The sequence below is a fragment of the Polypterus senegalus genome, chromosome 11 (genome assembly GCF_016835505.1).
Source record: "Polypterus senegalus isolate Bchr_013 chromosome 11, ASM1683550v1, whole genome shotgun sequence".
Classification (NCBI taxonomy): domain Eukaryota; kingdom Metazoa; phylum Chordata; class Cladistia; order Polypteriformes; family Polypteridae; genus Polypterus; species Polypterus senegalus.
The window spans coordinates 33352345-33372986 of NC_053164.1; the positions used below are offsets into that span (position 1 = coordinate 33352345).

The following is a 20642-nucleotide window of genomic DNA, read 5'->3' on the forward strand; positions in this document are numbered from 1 at the left end:
GGTATGCAGCGGTGGAGAGGGAGGCTCTGGCGATTAAATGGGCGATCACTCAGCTGAGGTACTACCTGTTGGGCCGTGAGTTCACCCTTGTCACGGACCATGCACCTCTACAGTGGATGGCCCTGCACAAGGAGTCGAATCCGCGGGTCACCCGGTGGTTTCTTGACCTGCAGCCGTACAAGTTCTCGCTTGTTCATCGTCGGGGTGCTCTCCATGCCAACGCTGATGCTCTCTCGGGTTCACGACCTCTCGGTTAGGTCGCCCGACCCGACGGGTCTGGGCTGAGGGGGCCTTGTCACACACGCGCATGGGAGGCAGCTAAAGGGCTCGAGTGAAGGCAGTTCTGAGCCATACCGGGATGTGGCAGAGTGCACTAACTCTCTTTCTCACTTCCCTGTAGACCTAACCCGGGAGGTTCCACCTGTCTCTCTGGACGTCACTTCTGGGACCGAGCCAATGGAGACAGACCTTGCCAGCTCCGCCCCTGATGTCACATCCGGGACTAAACCAATGAAAATGAACACGTGCCCATCCTTATGACCTCACTTCCTGCCTCCCCTTTAAAAGCCTTCCCTTTTCCCTTCTCTGACAGTCTTGTTTTGGACTCTGTTGTAAGCACTTCAGTGCTGTATTTGAAAAAAAAACGACTTTGCAGCCAGGATACCAATTACATGGGTGGCTGCCCCAAACCTTTTTCTGTCTTTGTCTCGTTTTGTGACAATATATATATATATATATATACTGTATACTGTATATTGTGATGGACGGCCACAGCCACTACTTGGCCGGGATGCCAGCAGAGTGGAAGGACCAGGGGAGATGGCATTGATGAGGCAATACTTCCTCTGGGACACTAGAGTGCAGCACTCCTGGGCGGCTGTGGCACCACGGATTCCCGCAGGGAATGTCAGGAACTGGAGTTTGGTGAAGCCCTGTTGGGTTCCGTAGGGGCCACTGGGGGAGCTGCAGAGCCCTATAGAGGAATTCCAGCACACCTGGGAGTGATTCCAGGTAATACTGGAACACTTCCGGGACCCGAATAAGAGGAGCTGATTCACTCTATTGAGGGGCCAGAGTTGGGAGGAAGGAGTGGACAAAGCCTGAGGAAGAGTGGAGGCAGAAGGATTGGCGACAAGGAAGGGAATGGACTGTGTATTGTGACAGTGTTGGTAATGTATGCGCAAACTGTAAATAAACACAGGTGTTGAGTTGAACCTGTGTGCTGCCTGTCTGTGTTGGAAGTTAGGGTGGCAGTACACCCCCTAGTGGCTTAGATATATACACACACACACACATACTGTATATATATATATATACAGTATATATATATATAAAAATAGATAAAACTAGATAGTATGTATATCATTGTATTTATCTTCCTGACAGGTATGTTAATGCAGCTTTACTCTAATCTGGATATGAAAAGGTAGGCTGATCCTTGTGGGGGACTTCAGTGCATGGAGTGGGTGAGACACCAACCTGTAGTAGACACGTAAGCAGAAAGGCCAACTTCATGGCACCCTATTTCTGAAGAAATGATCAAAGCATGATCTTATTATGGCCAACAAAACATTGTTTTCCTGTTTAATCATACAAACACACACACACACACATATATATATATATATACAGTATATTTACAAACTGTATGTATATATATATGTGTATATATATATATATATATATATATAGTCACACATACTGGGTGAGAATACTGTATATATTGTAGCCAGTAGGAGATGCCACCGAGTACCAAACCCCAGGCACAATGTCGCCCAACACAGCCCTGGATTAAAATAATTTTTTGCACCAAATACCTCTGCAAGTGTGAACAACCAACAAGACAATTACAAAACAAGTGAATTCTCTTTCTCTCCTTCCACACCTCCTGTTAAGTGACACACACTGCCTTCCAGCTCTGACTACCTGAGTTGATGCAGTGTGCTTCCTTTAAACTGGACCCAGAAATATTTCTGATGTTGCAGCAGTGGTCCAGTGGTCATCCATGGCACTTTCAGGTTGAACAGAAACCAGGCACCCAAGGGCCCCAACAGAGCTGTTTCTCTATACTGGAACTCTCCAACCTGTAGTTTGTGTCATTGGCAAGTGGAAAGGCCAACTTTAATAGAATTCTATTTCTGAAGAAATGATCAGAGCACAACCTTATCTTGACCATCACTCTGTTTTCCTGTTAAATGTAACCACAAATATACAATTCATTTATTTTTTTGCCTTATGTTCTTTTTAGGTGTTTTATCGAAGACTAATAATGTAATGGAAAAGATAAGATCTATGTGTCAATGCGATATGGTAGCAGGTCTAATGTGGCACATACAGAAAACAGTGACGTGGTTCCTGAATGGGTAAACTAACACCCTACATTCTCAAAATTGAATAATGCATGGATGCCGAAAGTAAATGGTGCAATAAATTATCCTACCTTTGATATATACTGCACCTTTCACAGGACCAACTATCCTGAAAAAGGAAATTATTCGGCTCATGGTAGATATCACTAGATAAATGTGTGAGAACAAAATTTGAGCCCCAGATAAAGATAAAAGAAAAAATGGTGGAAGGAGAAAGCTTAGGAGTTCTTGATAATCACCGCATTATCAGTAGTTTCTACTAATGTGCATTGAATCTGAAATTCAAAAAGCCTTACTTCACTTTGGTTATAAGATTAACCCTTCTAGAGGATAATGTCATCTTTCCCAATTGGAACTAGCATTTGAAGAAACTATTGATCTACGACTCCACAGTGACAAGTGAAATGATTCCAGCAATTTCAACACATCCAGAAAACACATCTGTAGCCCTAGAGGAGATCACACGAGACATCACATGCATGAAGGACTAAAGAATGGTTGGTATCTCTACAGAGACATTCAAAGATGGTGATGAGGAACTTCATAACCTGGAATTTTGAAGCAATCACACCAGACCTTACTATTTTAAATTGTGAAGAATCAAAGTGTGCAAGCCATTCTGGTTTTGTTCTGCTCTGCACCACCAGGTTAACCTTTGCCCATGTGCTCCTAAATCTATACTCCCACTTGCTAAAGAAATCCTTTCTGAGTCCCAATGTGACTTTGACAATTGTGAACCATTATGAACATGACCTTCATAACCTGGCAAATCTGAGAGAAGTACTGGGGGCAGCAACAAGAAGCTTTCTTTGACATGACAAGGACTTTGACTTCAGTGGTAAAGCTTTGTGCAAAATCCTGGTCAGACACAGAGATCCTACCAGATTTATCTGCATTGCTAGGTGACTTAAACTTTCTTTTGCAATAATTGGGAAACTGATTAATTTTCTATGTGATAAGGCATCAAACAAGGTTATGTTATCATATTGAAATTTTCTGCAATTTGTATTCTGCTTCTGATTTCTTACTGTTTTTCTCTTCAACTTACACCGCCTTAAGGCGAAGACAGGAGTGACCAACATCATAGTCACTGACCTTTAATATGCAGATGACTTTCATTTTAAAACATTCCACAGAAGAATGCCAGTCAACTTTGAAGATCTTCACAGAAGACGGTTAGAGCTTAGAACTGATCCTTAATGTTGATAAACTGAAATCCTATACAATGATGTCTCTGGTGAGGCAACTAAGCTTCTGACCATCACTCTGCAGAAACTCTGGAATTTGTGAACCATTTTCTGATCCTTGGCAGACAGCTACCTTAAAAAGCATCCATTGAGGAGGTTATTTAACACCACAACAGCTGTGCAAGAATCTCTTTCAAAATACTACGCTGTCAGGTCTTTAAAAACCCTTGAACTTATAAAGGAATTGTTCATAAGAACATTTGTGCCTGCAAGGTAGTAAGACATGGGTTATTGCTCTATAACTCTGTGACAGCCAGTGAGATTTTTTATGCTGTAGTGTGCTGGGCTGGTACTATCACTACCAAATCAACAAGCTGATTAAGAAAGTGTGCTCAGTAATGGGGGGCACTCTGAGCCTGCTGGAGGAAGTAGTGGAGAAGAGAATAAAGACAAAACTGATGACCATTGTGAGTAACTCTGCACATCCTCTCTCTTTGACACACTAGCATTAAGAACTTTAAGCCAACACATTATTCAACAGAAGTGTGTCAAGAAATGCTACTTGGGCTGCTTCATTTGTAAGGCATTATGCTTTCACAATGTCTCACACTGACTGCTCTCTTATCTGTAACCAGACTAGATTTATTCTTTGTAAGATTTTGGCAATCATCTGGGATGACTGCCTCACCATTTCCAGTGAAGTCACCAGGCAAAAATTGAGCAACCTTAGAGACATGATGATGCACACCCAAATCTGTTGGATGATCCACTGCTTCAGAATACTGAAATTCAGTCTCCTAAAACAAGTCCTCTATGTACCATCAGTGTCACATCCAGAGAACACTGGATGGTAGGAGGAAGGGGTTTAAAGACCCCTAACAAAAGGTTATATTAACATCATTAACTTGGAAACCATAGACATGGAATGTCCTCTGTGGGGGTTGCATGTTTCATCAGGCAGTACTTCACTTAGAGACTGACTGCAGCTCTGATGAGACGGAAAAAAGACAGCAATGAAGAAGACGGAAGTGGATAAAAATGTGCAGAAATGTCACTCAAACAGAACATCCTGTCCCACTTTCCTAAGGTCCATGGCTTCAGTTTGGACTCCTCAGTCATTTCAAAAAACATAGATAACCTTGACAGCTATCAGTCTGATTCTAGAGACTTCTAAGAGAGACAGAGAAAATGAGAGAGAGACAGAGAGAAAGAGAGAGAGAGAGAGAGAGAGAGAGAGAGAGAGAGAGAGAGAGAGAGAGAGAGAGAGAGAAACCAACCAAAAAATAAATAAATAAATAAATAAAATAGAGTGTTGCAGGTCAACTTCACCTGGAAACATGCAGCGAATGCAGACTTGAATAACATCTTCTTCTGCACAGTTTTCTGTTATTGCTGCCGGGTGATCCAAAATAACAATATTGTTGCACGCCTCACCCAGCTTGGCCACGTTCCACACCGTGTAAGATGTCCAACATTTTTCAGTGTCATCCAACTGTGTATATTGCAAAAAAACATAATAAATATGTAATTTTCAGAAACTTAATTTCACTTTTCTATTTTTACCGAACCCTTGCAACACTATTCCCTTCTCATAGCACATGTCACGTCTTTATTGTATGTTCAAGAGGGTGAAAAGCTGCAGAGATAATTACTGCTGATCAAAAAGATTTAGTGCCCATCAAAACAGCTAATGATGGGAACGAGGATAAGAAAATGTTTAGGCTTATCATAAATGGAGTGTGATGAGGGACCTTGGTGATAAATGCTCCATATCATAATTCAGCAGGCCCCGTGGTTTACTGAATTTAACATGCATGTTTACATTTTTACAGAAAGCAACTGTTCCTACTTCATTGCAAATGAATTTTCAGAATATTCTATTTGTTACAAACTTTGTTAGCTTTGATGGTGGACCAAAGTTGACTTGAACCACCATCTCTGTGGTTCTTTTCTGGTTCAATGACTTTACTTTACTATGTTTCACCAAAGTTACTTAAAAGTGAATAACTACCAAACTGTGATGAGCATCAGTCAAACTTACTGGGTTACTTTCATGTGAATTTGTAAAGGATTCACCTCTGGGCTTTCCATAAATTTGAATAATTGATTACCTGGAGGAAGGCTCTTGTGCTGTTCCTCCTGACTCACTTATCACAACAGTATCTATGAGCTGCTTCTCGCAACTGAGAGGATATAGCGGATGTTTGCCGACTGGCTGACCAACCACAAGTGTTACCTGGTAGGTAACCACTGTCACACACGCGCCACTAGGAGGGAGCTGAAGAGACCATGCGAAGGTAATTCCATACCAGGCCAAGGGGTAGTAGGGTATCTCTGCAGACCAAACAAGGGAAATCCAGACCAAACAAGGGAAATCTGGTCTGATTCCACATTGACAACATTACTTCCGGTTCCCGAGCCAAGGACCAAGTCACTTCCGGTTCGGGCGCGAAGATGATATCACTTCCGGTGGGGACCCTTTAAAGCCGCCATCTTTCCTGCTTAATGGCAGTTCAGGTCAGGACTCCATTCAATGCACATGAGTGCCATATTTAAACCTATTTGCAGCCAGGGACAAACCTTTTTGTGTGTGTCGAGGCTGTTCATTTCACACCACCTAAATAATCAGATTGCGATTCAGAACTAGGAATGTAATATATAGGAGTGTAATGCACCTCATTGATAATTTTGGTCAAAAGTAGTGTACTCTCTGATAGCAACAACAGATTTTGCTTCCACTGATGATTAGTGTGTTCCTAAGAATTAATTATGAACACTTTGAAATTACATCTATTGTTTTGGCCAGCACCTTTTGACTCACAGGGACGAGAAAACCCTTAAATGCGACTGATCAACTCGTCTTGATGTTTAATTAAGCAAAATGGCAAGATTTTTGGGGTTGCTCCTATTGTTGGCCCTCTACACCTGAAAAACCCTCATGAAGTGTCTTGAGCATGGGAAAATGTATTATTTATTTATTTATTATGACATTTTAGGAAGTTCTGCTTGACACATTAACCGACCCCAGGGGTTCACTCCCAGATAGCATATGAGGGGTCAAAGGAACATGTTGCCGCACCCACCACATAACAAACCACTTCAGGATCCCAGATTAGGACCCAAGTGCAGCCATGCAAAGGGTGAGACCTCACTAGACCACACTAGTTCAGATGTAATGGAATAGCGTGAGGCTTTTTTATGGTAGCTGGACTGTCAATTCTGCCACCAACCCCAAGTTTTCCCTGTAAACTGGAGGGTCTACTTGCAGGGCTGGATGCAGGTTAACACCATACCCATGACAGAACATTTGCAGGTTAAGGGCCTTGCTCAAGGGCCCAATGGAGTAGAGTCACTTCTGGTAATTACTGGATTAGAAACTGGCAACCTTCCATTTGCCAGTGCAGATTCCTGGACTCAAAGCCACTACTCTGCCCGCATTTTCACAAAACTTTGAAAAAATTGGGATTCGTAATATTGGAATGTGGAGTGTCATTTTATGTGTTTTTGTGGTTGCTGATCACGAATATGATAATATTTTATATTTTTGATATTTGATTCTTTACTGGTGGTTCTAGTCCTCTAACAGCTACTCCCAGAATGTAATAAATGACAAATTTCAAACATCCACAAGTGTAGTATCATTTTTACTTGGAATCTAGTCCTCTATGGAGCTCTATCAGAGTGAAAAATGACAGATTTCTGTCACAATTAAGATTATTTAGACTTGAAGTATGTAAATGGGAGCAAACATTTTATTTTATTAAACATATGTGAACTATTTGACACAACTATTCTTGTTTATCATGTACTTCTACATCATGAAGTAAATCATCACATTTCTTATGAACACCCCAAATTAGGACAGCTTATGCTAATTCAGACATTTTTATTTCAGGTTTGGAGTATGCTGTTTAAATTTCAATTTAGTTTGAAATTTTTACTCTGCTTTTACTTAAACAAATTGTTTGGTGTTTTAGTTACACTAGTTACACTAGTTATAATTGCCAGCCCATTTCAGAGCGCACACTCGTGGTCACTTTATATAAATCAAATTACAATTGCCAATTCACCTTACATATTGGAAGAAAGAAGAGCTCTCAGATATTTTAGACCAGGGGTCCTCAATCACGGTCCTGGAGGGCCGCAGTGGCTGCAGGTTTTTACTCCAACCCAACTGCTTAATAAGAAGCACTAACTGCTTCACTTTAATTGTCTCGTTCATTAAGATTTTGAACCCTTATTGCTTATTTTACTCTTAAACAGCTCTATTCTTGTTTCTTTTTATTGCTCCTAATTAGCAATAACATGCAAATGACAAAATGAGCAGCATTCTCCATTTAGCTTGTTACCATGAATTAAATAGAAGGAAAGTGACAAGAAAAAAGTGAAGGACTGAGAATTACTCATCCATTGTGGCCTTCAAATCATTTGGATGAGATCCTTAGAGAAAGGGGAAGAAAATCTAGGATATGAGAATGAGCTCACATAGCAGAGTTAAAGCACTAACAAGCCATGAAATTAAATTACAGGCAAGATTAGCTTTCTGATTAGAACAAAAACCTGCAGCCACTGCGGCCCTCCAAGACTGGGATTGAGGACCCCTGTTTTAGACCCTGGGAGGTGGTGCCACCCAGACAGTGAGAAGGCTCTGTTGAGTTAATATGTGGTGATTTGGTCAAAACATTTCGAGTCTCAACTTCGGAGGGCTATTCTCTGGTTTGCAAATTGGTCTTACTTGCTTTGGGTTACCTTTTCAGGCATTGTTGTTTTGGGATTATTTGGCACTTTTTTTTTAGTTTTCCATCCAATTGTGCTCCTTTTATTGTTATAAATCAATTCTTTGTTTTTTTAAAGATTTTTTGTTGCCCTTGATGTCCATAAAACAAAAGTCAGGGAGAAAATAAAAATGAAATTTATTTGAATGAACTGATTATAGTTTTTAGGGATTATTTATTGATTAGATTTTCTTTTGTACTGCACTTTATTTTTGACACTGTCTTTAATAAAAAACACTTTTCACTTTTGCAGATTACTTCATGGTGACACAGTGGTAGTGCTGCTGCCTCGCAGTTAGGACACCCGGGCTCACTTCCTGGGTCCTCCCTGCGTGGAGTTTGCATGTTCTCCCCATGTCTGAGTGGGCTTCCTCCGGGTGCTCCAGCTTCCTCCCACAGTCCAAAGACATGCAGGTTAGGTGCATTGGCCATCCTAAATTGTCCCTAGTGTGTGCTTGGTGTGTGTGTGTGTGTGTGCCCTGCGGTGGGATGGTGCCCTGCCCGGGGTTTGTTCCTGCCTTGTGCCCTATGTTGGCTGGGATCGGCTCCAGCAGACCCCCGTGACCCTGTGTTAGGATATAGCAGGTTTGATAATGACTGACATTACTTGATGTGTGCCCTCATTTATCCTAGTCCATCTCAGTTATGACTATCATGGAAGGAGAGCAAGAACTGTGAGCACCCGGGGCAGCATATCAACCCTGAAATTTGCGGCTTCATGAAACCTTCATACACAGTTTGGACCACTGTCTTGTTTTGAGAGATTATGCAAAAAAAAAAAAAAAGAAACACAAAACAACATAATCATGCAAACAGAAAAGTTACACCTTCTTTCAGAAATGTACTACCTTGTCCTTGCAGCTAACTTCAATGACAGTTTGGATGTCACAGTAAATTCATTACTCGGACAGTGTAAGTCAGCTATAAGCAACCTCTAGAATGTTGGAAGGTTTTCTGGCACACAGTAATTTACATGACTCATTGCATTAAATTTTTTTAAACACTTGATGATATGTAATTAGTACTGGGGTGTGACGGAAAGCATGTGGCAGCAATGTCTTTTTGTTGTTTTGCAAGTTTTCATCACAGTAATAGGTTAAAACAAATATATGGTTAGTTTGAAGCTGAGGCAACTTCAGTATCTATCTATCTATCTATCTATCTATCTATCTATCTATCTATCTATCTATCTATCTATCTATCTATCTATCTATCTATCTATCTATCTATCTATCTATCATATAGTGTATTTCATCTATCTATCTATCTATCTATCTATCTATCTATCTATCTATCTATCTATCTATCTATCTATCTATCTATCTCTATTATAGTGCCTTATCTATCTATCTATCTATCTATCTATCTATCTATCTATCTATCTATCTATCTATCTATCTATCTACTGTATTATAGTGCCTTTGCTATCTATCTATCTATCTATCTATCTATCTATCTATCTATCTATCTATCTATCTATCTACTGTATTATAGTGCCTTTGCTATCTATCTATCTATCTATCTATCTATCTATCTATCTATCTATCTATCTATCTATCTATCTATCTATCTATCTATCTATCTATCTATCTATCTATCTATCTATCTACTGTATTATAGTGCCTTTCTATCTATCTATCTATCTATCTATCTATCTATCTATCTATCTATCTATCTATCTATCTATCTATCTATCTATCTATCTATCTACCAACTATCTATCTATCTATCTATCTATCTATCTATCTATCTATCTATCTATCTATCGGTTTTAACAGCTACTGTACATTAATCTGTCAGTCTGATTGCAAGTTTGAGGCAATAAAATTTGTAATGATCTGGTTTAGTGATTTGGTTTGATGAAAGATGAAACTGTCCCTCCTTAACTTTTCCTGGTGTTTTGATATGTCTTCTCCTTGTGGCCTAAATTATTCAGAAAGTTTGTTCAGTTTTCACTGCCACTATAGGAGTCCAAAATAAATATTGCCAAGAGGGTGACCAAAAAAACATTATTAAAAATAAATGTATCAAGCCCTAACTCTTAAGTTTGCATTCATGCCCCTAAGAGAAAATAGAGAAATCATAATATGTATTTTTGTTTTAGAAATTTTTCCAGCACTTGGGTTGCCATAACACATGGTCATCATCTTTTAAATTTAGAACAAGATGATCTAACAGATTAACTGACTTTTGCTTTATTGACTGGTAATAGGCATAGCAACCTGTGAAAAGCACGGCTATGCAACCAAAAGATCAACACAAAATGGCAGCAACCGTATTACAAGAAACGAAATGGCATCACAATGGTAACCAATAAATAGACAATGAGAAATCCACCTAATATTAAAAAAAAACTGAAACAAAATGATTCCACATGATAAAAATGATTCATCATGATACGCTCAGTCATATTTTACTTCAGTCATGTTAATGAGTATAGTGAAGTTATTCAATGAATGTGGTGTGTGAACATAAACATAATTGAATTGCTCTTCTGAAACAAATGATCACATATTCCTTAATCAAAGGATTCTAGACTCTTTCATAAAACGTATGTTTGTTTTTATTCCTTTCAGATGCACTCTTCACTTACACTCACTGTTATTAATGGATGATCATTTTGCCGACTACCTGACAGCTAATTGGATGATCCTCACATACTCAATGTATGTTTAAAAAAATAGTTATTGACTTTAAAATAAAATCCTATTTTCCTTGAAATCCTTAAAAAGCTGAGATTACATGTTGTTAAATATTCTTCTTTATTTTTGTCCTAGAATTTTATTTATAGATAAAAATCAAAACCTTCTCATTTGGGGTTTCTTCAAACGAACGTACCTAATTCTGTTTTTAGTTTTAGTGAATTACTACTTTCTTTAAAAATGAATCATTTTTAACCATCATTTCTGATACTTTTTTGTTTAGTTACTGCAGTCACCATTTTGAGAGGTTAGATTGTGCCGTTGCTATAACTTTTTCCCATGATCCTTTGGGATCAGGTGATTGGTGACAGAGTAACGCTGCACCACATGACTTCCTTTATTATCCAAGATTAGATAAAAACATAGTAATTTAATTTTCTCTTTGACTACTACTCTTTTGGAGTGTGTTTTGGTTTTTATGATAATTTTTCTTTTATTTTCTTGTCGTTCGTTCAAAAAAATTATACTGACGAAGCTTCTAGTCAGTACACATATAATACATACACATGAAAGACAGGCAAATATAATTAAAAGGATGCTAGGCAAAAAAAAAAAATGCAGGGAAGTGCTCCAAAGCACAAAGATAGCAAACCTACTGCAAGTACGCAATGGGAGACACAAAAGCACAATGCTTGAGCACTGCCATTAGCTGTGCTCCCTCTCCCTCTTTTTTATCTCTTGTCCTTTTCATCATAGAATATGAATAACACAGTGCAGAAAAAGGTAAAGGGTAGGGATAAATGTCTGGGAAAAAAATAATAAAATAAACGTAAAATCAAAAATATTTCATTTATTGCAGGAACAGACAAGTGTGCCAACCCATTACTGAGTAAATATGTCCCAGTCAGTACTTGGGTCCTACTTTTGGCTGATTATTAGTGAATAAAATGAGAGTCACTCAAGCCCATGGAGATTTCCCAGCAGAGATTCATCCACACAAACAAAGCATGTTGACCACTCTGCTAGAAACTTGCAGTGTGGTATTTTGAAACAAATTTGAGAAGTGTGCCAGTCATGAGGACAACTGTGCGGTTTGCTAGGCTTTTCAAATCTCCTACTGTCTCTTCAGTATAAATTAATATCCATCTCATGAACTGCAGAAGGTGTTTGTGCAGGTTGTGAGCTAAGACAGGGGCTCAGTGTCATAGAAAACCAAAAAAGAGAGACCAAGGTGATGTGTGTGGGGCCTACTTATCCGACTAAGAAAGAGAAACAATAGCCAGGCGAGGTGAAATTTATTAACCTTCAGTCCAGCTTGTAACTGGCATGACTGGGTTTCTGTTTCTGATTAATCAGCTGTGTGTTGCCAGTCACTTCTTTTGAAGTCTGCATTACACAGATAATAAAAGGGTCTGGGAGTTGTTTCTCTGTTGACACCTTCAATGAATGAGGTCATTGTGTGTACATCCCCTTGAGAAGCTGCACTTTTAACGGCCTTGCTTTGAAAATTTAAAAAAAAGTCAGACATGAATTTACAGCAACTTCCAGTTCTGATTTTTATATGTTAAAATGCAATTTTTTTGTATTAAAGTGATAATAATAACTAAGCAGTTGTTTTATGAAGATCCAAAGAGTAAGTGGCATATTATGTCTCAAAACAGAAACAAATCCTACAAATATTAAACTCAGATAACAGTTTGATTGGCATCATTATTATCCAAAGTTTATTTAATATCATAACAGGTTAATAGGATCTGTTTATAAATATGTAATGTACCTGTAAAAATTATGATGAGGTAAAAGCTTGTTACAGGTGATTCGATAAACAAACTGGTATTTTATGCACAACCTTGTAAAATAAATGTATAGCAGGATACAGTGTCTTTCATATACATTTATCTATCTAGAAACCTGTTATCGGCAGATTTTGCACAAACATTAAAAACTTTTTCTTCACACAGAGAACCACAGACACATGAAATAAGATGCCAAGTAGTAAGGTAGGCAGTAGGACCTTCACAGCTTGACTTCTTATTGTTCTTTAGGAATTAAATACATAGGACTGGCAAGGAGGCGGCACAGTGGCAAGTGACAGCGATACTGCCTCGCAGTTAGGAGACCCGGGTTTGCTTTCCGGGTCCTCCCTGCATGGAGTTTGCATGTTCTCCCCGTGTCTGTGTGGGTTTCCTCCCACAGTCCAAAGACATGCAGGTTAGGTTCATTGGCGATCCTAAATTGTCCCTAGTGTGTGCTTGGTGTGTGTGTGTGTGTGTGCATGCCCTGTGATGGGCTGGCGCCCTGCCCGGGGTTTGTTTCCTGCCTTACGCCCTGCGTTGGCTAGGATTGGCTCCAGCAGACCCCGTGACCCTGTAGTTAGGATATAGCAAGTTGGATAATGTATGGATGGATGGACTGGCAAGCTTTATTGGGCTGATTAGTCTGATCTCGTTATAATGTCCTAATATTCTATTGTGGACTCTAAGGGGCATCAAAGGCCACAACCCTAGACCACAACTGCACAGAGCCAAGTCCTCGGTTCAAGTGTATTCTTTTATTTTTCCAAAAATACCTTTTCACAGGCTCTTTCGCCAATCACAATGACCTTCCTTTCCTATTACATTTCTTTTCCTCCTCCTCAAACTTTGTCAAACTCATCTCCTGACCGTAACTTCCCTAAGTGAGACGGAGGGCTCCTTTTTGAACCTGACCAAGGAGCGTGTCTGGCACGTCTGGTAGCCATAAAATATTTCTGGGTCAGGCAAAACCTCCACCTGACAAGAGAGCCTCCTCCCAAAAACTCCTTCCTGTGGCACCCATGGACCCCATCAGGAGTTCCCCTTGAACTACATCTCCCATGTATTCTTAAGGTTGTTCAGATAGGAGCAAGAGGGATGCTGCCACCCAACATACTGGGGGAACACTTGGCCCAGCTATGGCAGCCCCCACACCCAGTTCATCTATTAGGGCCTCTGGACCAGAAAAAGAAGCACCCATCTACACTGGCTGTCCAACTTTTATGCACTTTCTAAATATCTTTTTAAAGATTATTATTTATTATTATCATTCATTATATTTAACCATAAATATTTAATATTGTGATAGTGATTTATAAATTGCCTTTTAACATAACAAAGAAGAACATAGATTTCTGAATGTAAGCCATTATATTTCCCTCCCCTTCAGAGTTTTAAGAATTTGATCATTGATAAGAGGGAGGTAGAATTGGCCAGGGCGGGCTGGTGTTCTACGATTTAATTACCTGTATGTCCCTTCTTTATTGTTAGTCTGAAACTAAATTTGTGTATCCTTTGAATCGGGAGAAACTGCTGACAGGAACAAAGATGGGTTGTGCCTGAGCTGTTTTATTGGTGAGTTAGTGGCTACAGAGCCATAATAAGAGGAGGATGACATGCTGCAGGCTCTCACTCTGCCATTTTCTGTTCTGAGCGGAGGAGAACAAGCTTTGCTGCCTGTTTCTGCCACTCCATTCAAAGGCAATGCAGAAGCAAACTCCTAGCTGGACCAGAAACTAAGACAGAGAGGTTTTATTTGTATTTTTGTCTCACTCATTTTACTTTGTTTTTTTATAATCTATACTAATAAACGGAAAAGCCCTCACGGACTGACTGACTCACTCACTCATCACTAATTCTCCAACTTCCCATGTAGGTAGAAGGCTGAAATTTGGTAGGCTCATTCCTTACAGCTTACTTACAAAAGTTAAGCAGGTTTCATTTCAAAATTCTACGCATAACGGTCATAACGGTCGACAACGTCCACCACGTTCAACTTTCTTATTTATGGCCCTATTTTCATGAAATTTGGTAGGCGGCTTCCCTGTGCTAACCAAAACCAATGTACGTAATTATTTCGGTGGTATGATGCCACTGTCGGCCACCATATTGAACTTTTCAATGGCCTTTGCTACTTATGGGCCCATCTTTAAGAAATTTGGTACGCGGGTTCCCAACGCTAACTGAATCCTACTTACATATATGTATATGTCCATAGCCTGCAGCTCGGTCACCATGTGAGGCGGCATTGGGTCCCCCATCCCCACGCCTCCCACGTAGTTGGTTAGCTCAGTGCACAAATTGGTCATATAACAACCGGAGGGCCGAATTGACAACGTGGTATTCAAAGAGATCCTTAACAAATAATTATTGGTATATTTTCCCTCAGTTTAAAAAGGTTTACTTTTCTTCTTAATAAAAATTTTAAGGCAGTACTTCACCGCTGCGAAGCGCGGGTATTTTGCTAGTACATGTATAAATGTGTAAGTTTTCTTCTGCTTGCTTTGGTTCTCTATCTACTTGCTGTGGTGTTATGGGTCTACAGCTCGCTGAGCAAAGGCCATTTTTTTTAAGTAAATAATCACCGCGCTCGCGGCTTTGTGAGGGGGCGTAGTGGCCATAGCAAGCCACAGGGTGATCTACGGTGTGGGCGTTTCTCACCGAGTGCACAGGTGAGGAACTGCCCACATCCGTGATTGTTCCCGTGGCTAATGTGCTGCAGCTGTTATGGCCCCTCACTGTATAAAAGAAGCGCAAGTCAGTTGGAAGAGATCAGGAAGAAGAACGAGAGAGAAAAAGAGAAGGAGACGGAGGTTATAGGGAAGCATGTCAGTAAAAGAGAGAGAGCCACGAAGAGCGTGTGGGTGAGCGAGCGAATGAGCGCTTGTGGGCAGCTGCGAGGAAGCCTGGGTGTTAGGCCTACACCCAGGGGTTGTAGATGATGTCGCTCCCGCTGAGTGAACAGGTAGCAGGAGTGACCAGGGGAAGGCGACTGGCCGCAGAAGGCCGGAAAGGCAGCGGGAGTCGGGGGGCTTGGTCGGGGCGGTATCCAACGTGAGCGTCCTGGCCGTTAGATTGGACCAAGTCTCGAGGCTGGGATGACTGCCAGACCGAAGCCAGGGATAGGGAGGTCTCCACTCTCATGCGTATGAAAGGAAAAGGGCAGCTGCAGAGAGAGTGGCTCCCCTGTTGCGAAGCCTGGACAGGGAGAAGCAGGGGAGTCACCAGTTAAAAGAAGCACCGAGCTTGTTGTTTTTAAAGACTGCTTCCTAAGGAACATTTTAACCTCGTTTTAAAAGGATTGTTTTTTCTATTGTTTTTAACCTCCACATTTCTTTTATGGATTATTTATTTATTTGAACTTTGATTGAACTGCACTATTTATTGAACACTGTTTTGTTGACTGTTTTATATAAAAGCACTTGTGCACTTTTTGAACCAGCCCCTTGCTCAATTGTTTATAGCTCAACTTGGTTATATCTATCGAAGGTGTTGGGTTCACGGGCTCCCGAACATGGATGGGAGCGTGGAGCTGAATCCGCATCGTCAGACTTGCCTGGGGTTATAGAATGTAAATGTAAGGGGGAAGTAACAGTAAAGGCTGACAGAGTGGTACATTCTGTTAAGGTCTACATAATAAAAGAGTATAAAAGGAACAAAGTGGCCTCCCAAAATCTATCCTGGCCAAGGTAGAAGTCCATCCATGCCTTTCATTACACCAAGTATCAACAAACTACGGCCCGCAGGTGAGATATAATCTGTGGCACCAGGTCCAAATGGTCTGTGAACGTCTTGTAGAAATCTATGTTCTTAAAATGATAATGCTAAAGAGTGCTGACGCAAGTTTAATAATTTGCTGAGTGGTGCCACCCAAAAATATTTAAATAAACAGAGCTTTTACAATGCAAAAGAGTACTACATGCGTTCTACCCAGAGAGCAAGTGAAAAAGATGATGATTGGAAGACAAACCGAAGCAAGGGTCAATCCAGGAGATCAAAAAAATAACCGATTACCAAAGCTAAACACAGCAAGATCAGATCAAAGTCAGTAAGGATTGCCAACTTCATAATCAGAAAAAAAAACAAAAAAACTAACAAATGTGAATTCAAAAAAATAAGTAGCAAAGAAGAAAAAGTCTTTAATCCTGTTGTGTCATGAATGACAGGCTCACCAGTCCATTCCATGTGTTCTGTGAGTGGAACAGATGAAATGCAAAACAAAATGTCTTCAGGAAACGGCCCAAATTAAAAATGCATTTTAAAATGAAGTGTTGAATCGAAAAAGATTCAATTCAATGAGATTCTTCAATGAAAAACACCCTATAATGATATCATAATGATATTATTATTATATGCAGCTCAATACTTGAACCAGAAAAATAACCTGTAAATAATTTACAAAACATTTCAGGATCCTGATAGTATGTAGTCCTGTATTTCATCCTATATATTTGGTGAAACAAGGAGTAAAATGCACTTATTGGTGGTGACATCCTGGCTGTGCCATCAGACAATTAAGGTGTTTTTCAAGCCCTTCATTACTGAGACAGAAGAGGAGGGTTGCACTTTGCAGGTGAGCTCATTTCAATTGTGGGGTTGTGTTGTTATTTGAAGTTTTCTCAATGGCAATAATCTGAGTCAGCTGCAACAAGCAAAACCCATTCATTTTCCCAATTTAAAGGGTCAGTCTTCAGACAGAAGTGAGATTGAACCAAATAGGCAGCTCAGGGAGTCATTCTACATTGTAAATTTGAATGTCACTATTAGGACCTTAGGCATCACGAGAGAAGATTTTGCAATCTTTTCATCTGCTTTTCCTGTTAATGTGGACAATGCTTCATATGTCCTATGGCTGTTCCACTGCAAATGTTCATTCAAGTTTGCCAAAATGTATTTGATTGATTTCTACCAACTCTGCATTACTCTGGATTTGTTTCTGAGATTTTGCAAGCCATGTTGTGTGTAGGCCACCATTATTTGGTAGAGCATGCACAATGAAAATTACTAAAAGCAAGCATGGGGAGCATACACATTTTTGCAGTGAATTAATTTTTGAAACAACCAACATCTCAGTTGATATTAACAGTTTGAGCAAAGTATGCAGTTCCATGTTCATGACTAGCACAGTGTTACAATGGAATCACTTTACTTAAAATCACTCTCTTATTGGTGTTTGAGCATTGCTCTTAGTAGCTATTAATAAAAAGCTTTATAATAAAAAAATTCAAAGTTAATACTTGTCATTAACACATGTACTAGGTCAGTGTTTCTCAACCGTTCTGATGTCGCAACTCCATTTTCACCTATCATCATCACTTCAGGACCTACCATGACCCACTACCATTATAACCAATAGAAACTCACAAGCCCATGATTGAGAAACATTGCACTGGTTAAACTGGTTCATAGTCATATCTAGATTTTATATACGGCCCACCTTAAGCATTGTTATTAACAATTCCGCTGTCACCATAAAAATTTGCCAATCCCTGAATTACACTTTTTATTTATTTCTCTACTATATAGTGCCTTTCTTATCTATCTATCTATCTATCTATCTATCTATCTATCTATCTATCTATCTATCTATCTATCTATCTATCTATCTATTATATAGTGCCTTAAATATTATCTATCTATCTATCTATCTATCTATCTATCTATCTATCTATCTATCTATCTATCTATCTATCTATCTATCTATCTATCTATCTATCATATAGTGCCTTCTCTCTCTCTCTCTCTCTCTCTCTCTCTTCCTCTATGTTCACTAAGGTAATATTTAAATATGAAAGAGCAAAGTAGCCTTACAAAAGGACAGCAGGTGGCCCAGCTAAAGAATAAGCAACCACCTCTAAAAGTTTAGAACCTCATGTGTTGAAGTGGCCAGAGGACATCCGACTACAAACTACTTATTCCATATCATTCCATTTTCCAACATAGTAGCTGGATATGCAGTTGATCCCTGCTACTGAAAGTTCCAGAAGGGTCACATTAAAAATTCAGATTTTTAGAGAGCAAGAGAGAGAAACTAAGATAATCTGCACATTTCCAGCTAGACGTCAGAGCTGCCTTCATGGTAATTGTCCCCAAGTCAGACCATTTCTGTGAGATGAAGCAGGACCAATGAGAGTAAACTCTGACAGAGAAGAAAGGATGGAAACACTCAACTGGATATTTAAAACTGAATGACATTGCCAAAGCATGTGTAAGAAGATAACTGGGACTATCCATCTTTTATATCGTGCCATTCACATTTGCCATGTTGTCTCTTATAGAAAAAGTTAGGATTCCGATGCATCTAAGGTGCATGTTCTCCTTTTTTAAGTTAAAATGGGAGTCACTCAAGCCCATGGAGATTTTTTGTTTAAGAGAAAACAAGAGCAGGAAAGTTTCATACTCTCACTGGACTTTGTACTGTATAAAAAAGTAAAGACTGCTAATGAGCATCTGTCTGTGTCTCACATCTATAACTGTTTCTTCTTCATTCTGTAAAGTGTCACTTACAGTAAACAGCAATTATTATAACTATCACTGTGCTAATCATTACATATTTGGGCAGAACACAATTCACACCCAGGATGGGAGGTAAACATGCCAGACAACAGAAAGTGCAAGGAAAATGTGTTAAAAATTAAAGTGTGTCATTTGTGGCAGAGAAGACAGTGCTGTTTGTCATCTCCACCACCAAAATGCTGTCACTGTTAGAAACATAAAAGATGAAGATGGTTGCCTACCCTTTTAGCGTACATTGCTTTGTGTTATCTTCTTCTTATTTGCCTTGTAAAGCAGGCTGTGAAGGTCCACAGTAAAGTAAAGACTCAGTGACTGATACCTGGAAACAGGAGAGGGGGTTTTGGTTCCTCTTTCACCATGTCACACTCTTCACCTGCTTTACACTGTAGCTGTGGTGCTTCTTGCGGAGGCTGACTTCCCTGCACCGCATCCTGTCAGCGTCAGCAGCCATCAGCCGTGCTAGCAAAAAAGAAAAAAAATCCAAAACCCACTGAGCTGCAGCGTCACTGCCAGATGCACTCCGCTTTTACACTTCTGGTCTCTGCACAGGATGTGTAGTCAAGCCCTACTGCCAGGCCCCAGAGCTCTTGCAGCTCAGCTTACCTCCATTCCTGGTGTTCAGGGGTGAAACCTGTCGACAGGCGGCCACACCATGACGGGACAAGAGAGAGAATGTAGGAAGCACAAAGCCCAGCCCAAAATGGAGGGCGGAGATACCGTCTCCCAGTCACTTCTCTCATTTGTTTTCAAAAATACAAATTAGGTTGAAGCTTTCAGCCTGAGGCCAGGTGTCAAGAAAGGAGGAGACTCAGTGTTGTGAAATGAGAAAAGGAGAACCCGGCACGAGCGAGAATGTGCATGAGGAACATGCTTCCCTCTGGCTAATAGACCATCTCTCTTTCTCTCTACAGAATAAAAGCCTCAGAGAAATAGCTGAGCTCTCACTCATGTGAAGCATTTTGTGTAATAAGTGACAGAATGGAAGTCCAGCTCAAGATCAGATTGGCCGGCCTCGCACTATTAGCTGGATGTCTGAGGTGATTAATTGACTCGGCCCATCAATCTCCATTTTATAAAACACCCTTAAGATCGAAACTCATGTGAAGGAACATTTACAAATGCCCGAGTCCTGAACGGTGCAGTCTTCTCAAAGACTTAACAGGACAATAAGATCAGGAATGATTTGACTAGTTTATTCGCAAGTTTTTAGACCCCTTCACTTTCTGCACTACACTTTATTGCATTTTAGATTTAAATGTAAATGGATATCCTTGCCATTTGTCCCCATCAATCTACAATCAATAATCCATCATGACAAAGTGAAAACATGTTCTTAGAAAGGTTTGTTAAATTTGTTAAA

At 39.9% G+C, this 20642-nt stretch overlaps 1 protein-coding gene across 3 annotated transcripts in view; it reads right to left on the bottom strand.

Annotated features, from left to right (window-relative positions):
* The window catches only part of LOC120538818 (PH and SEC7 domain-containing protein 2), a 114900-nt gene extending 94863 nt beyond the window's left edge, over positions 1–20037 (bottom strand). Inside the window, exons 1-3 of one of the 3 annotated variants that reach the window (XM_039768306.1) lie at positions 19886–20037; positions 19504–19741; positions 4886–5048 (exon numbers count right to left, since the gene is read on the bottom strand). The gene's annotated coding sequence lies outside the window, so the exon portion shown is untranslated. Of the gene's footprint in view, positions 1–4885; positions 5049–19503 lie in introns of all 3 variants that reach the window. The other 2 variants (XM_039768307.1, XM_039768308.1) reach the window with 2 other exon arrangements.
* Positions 20038–20642: the final 605 nt, after the last annotated feature.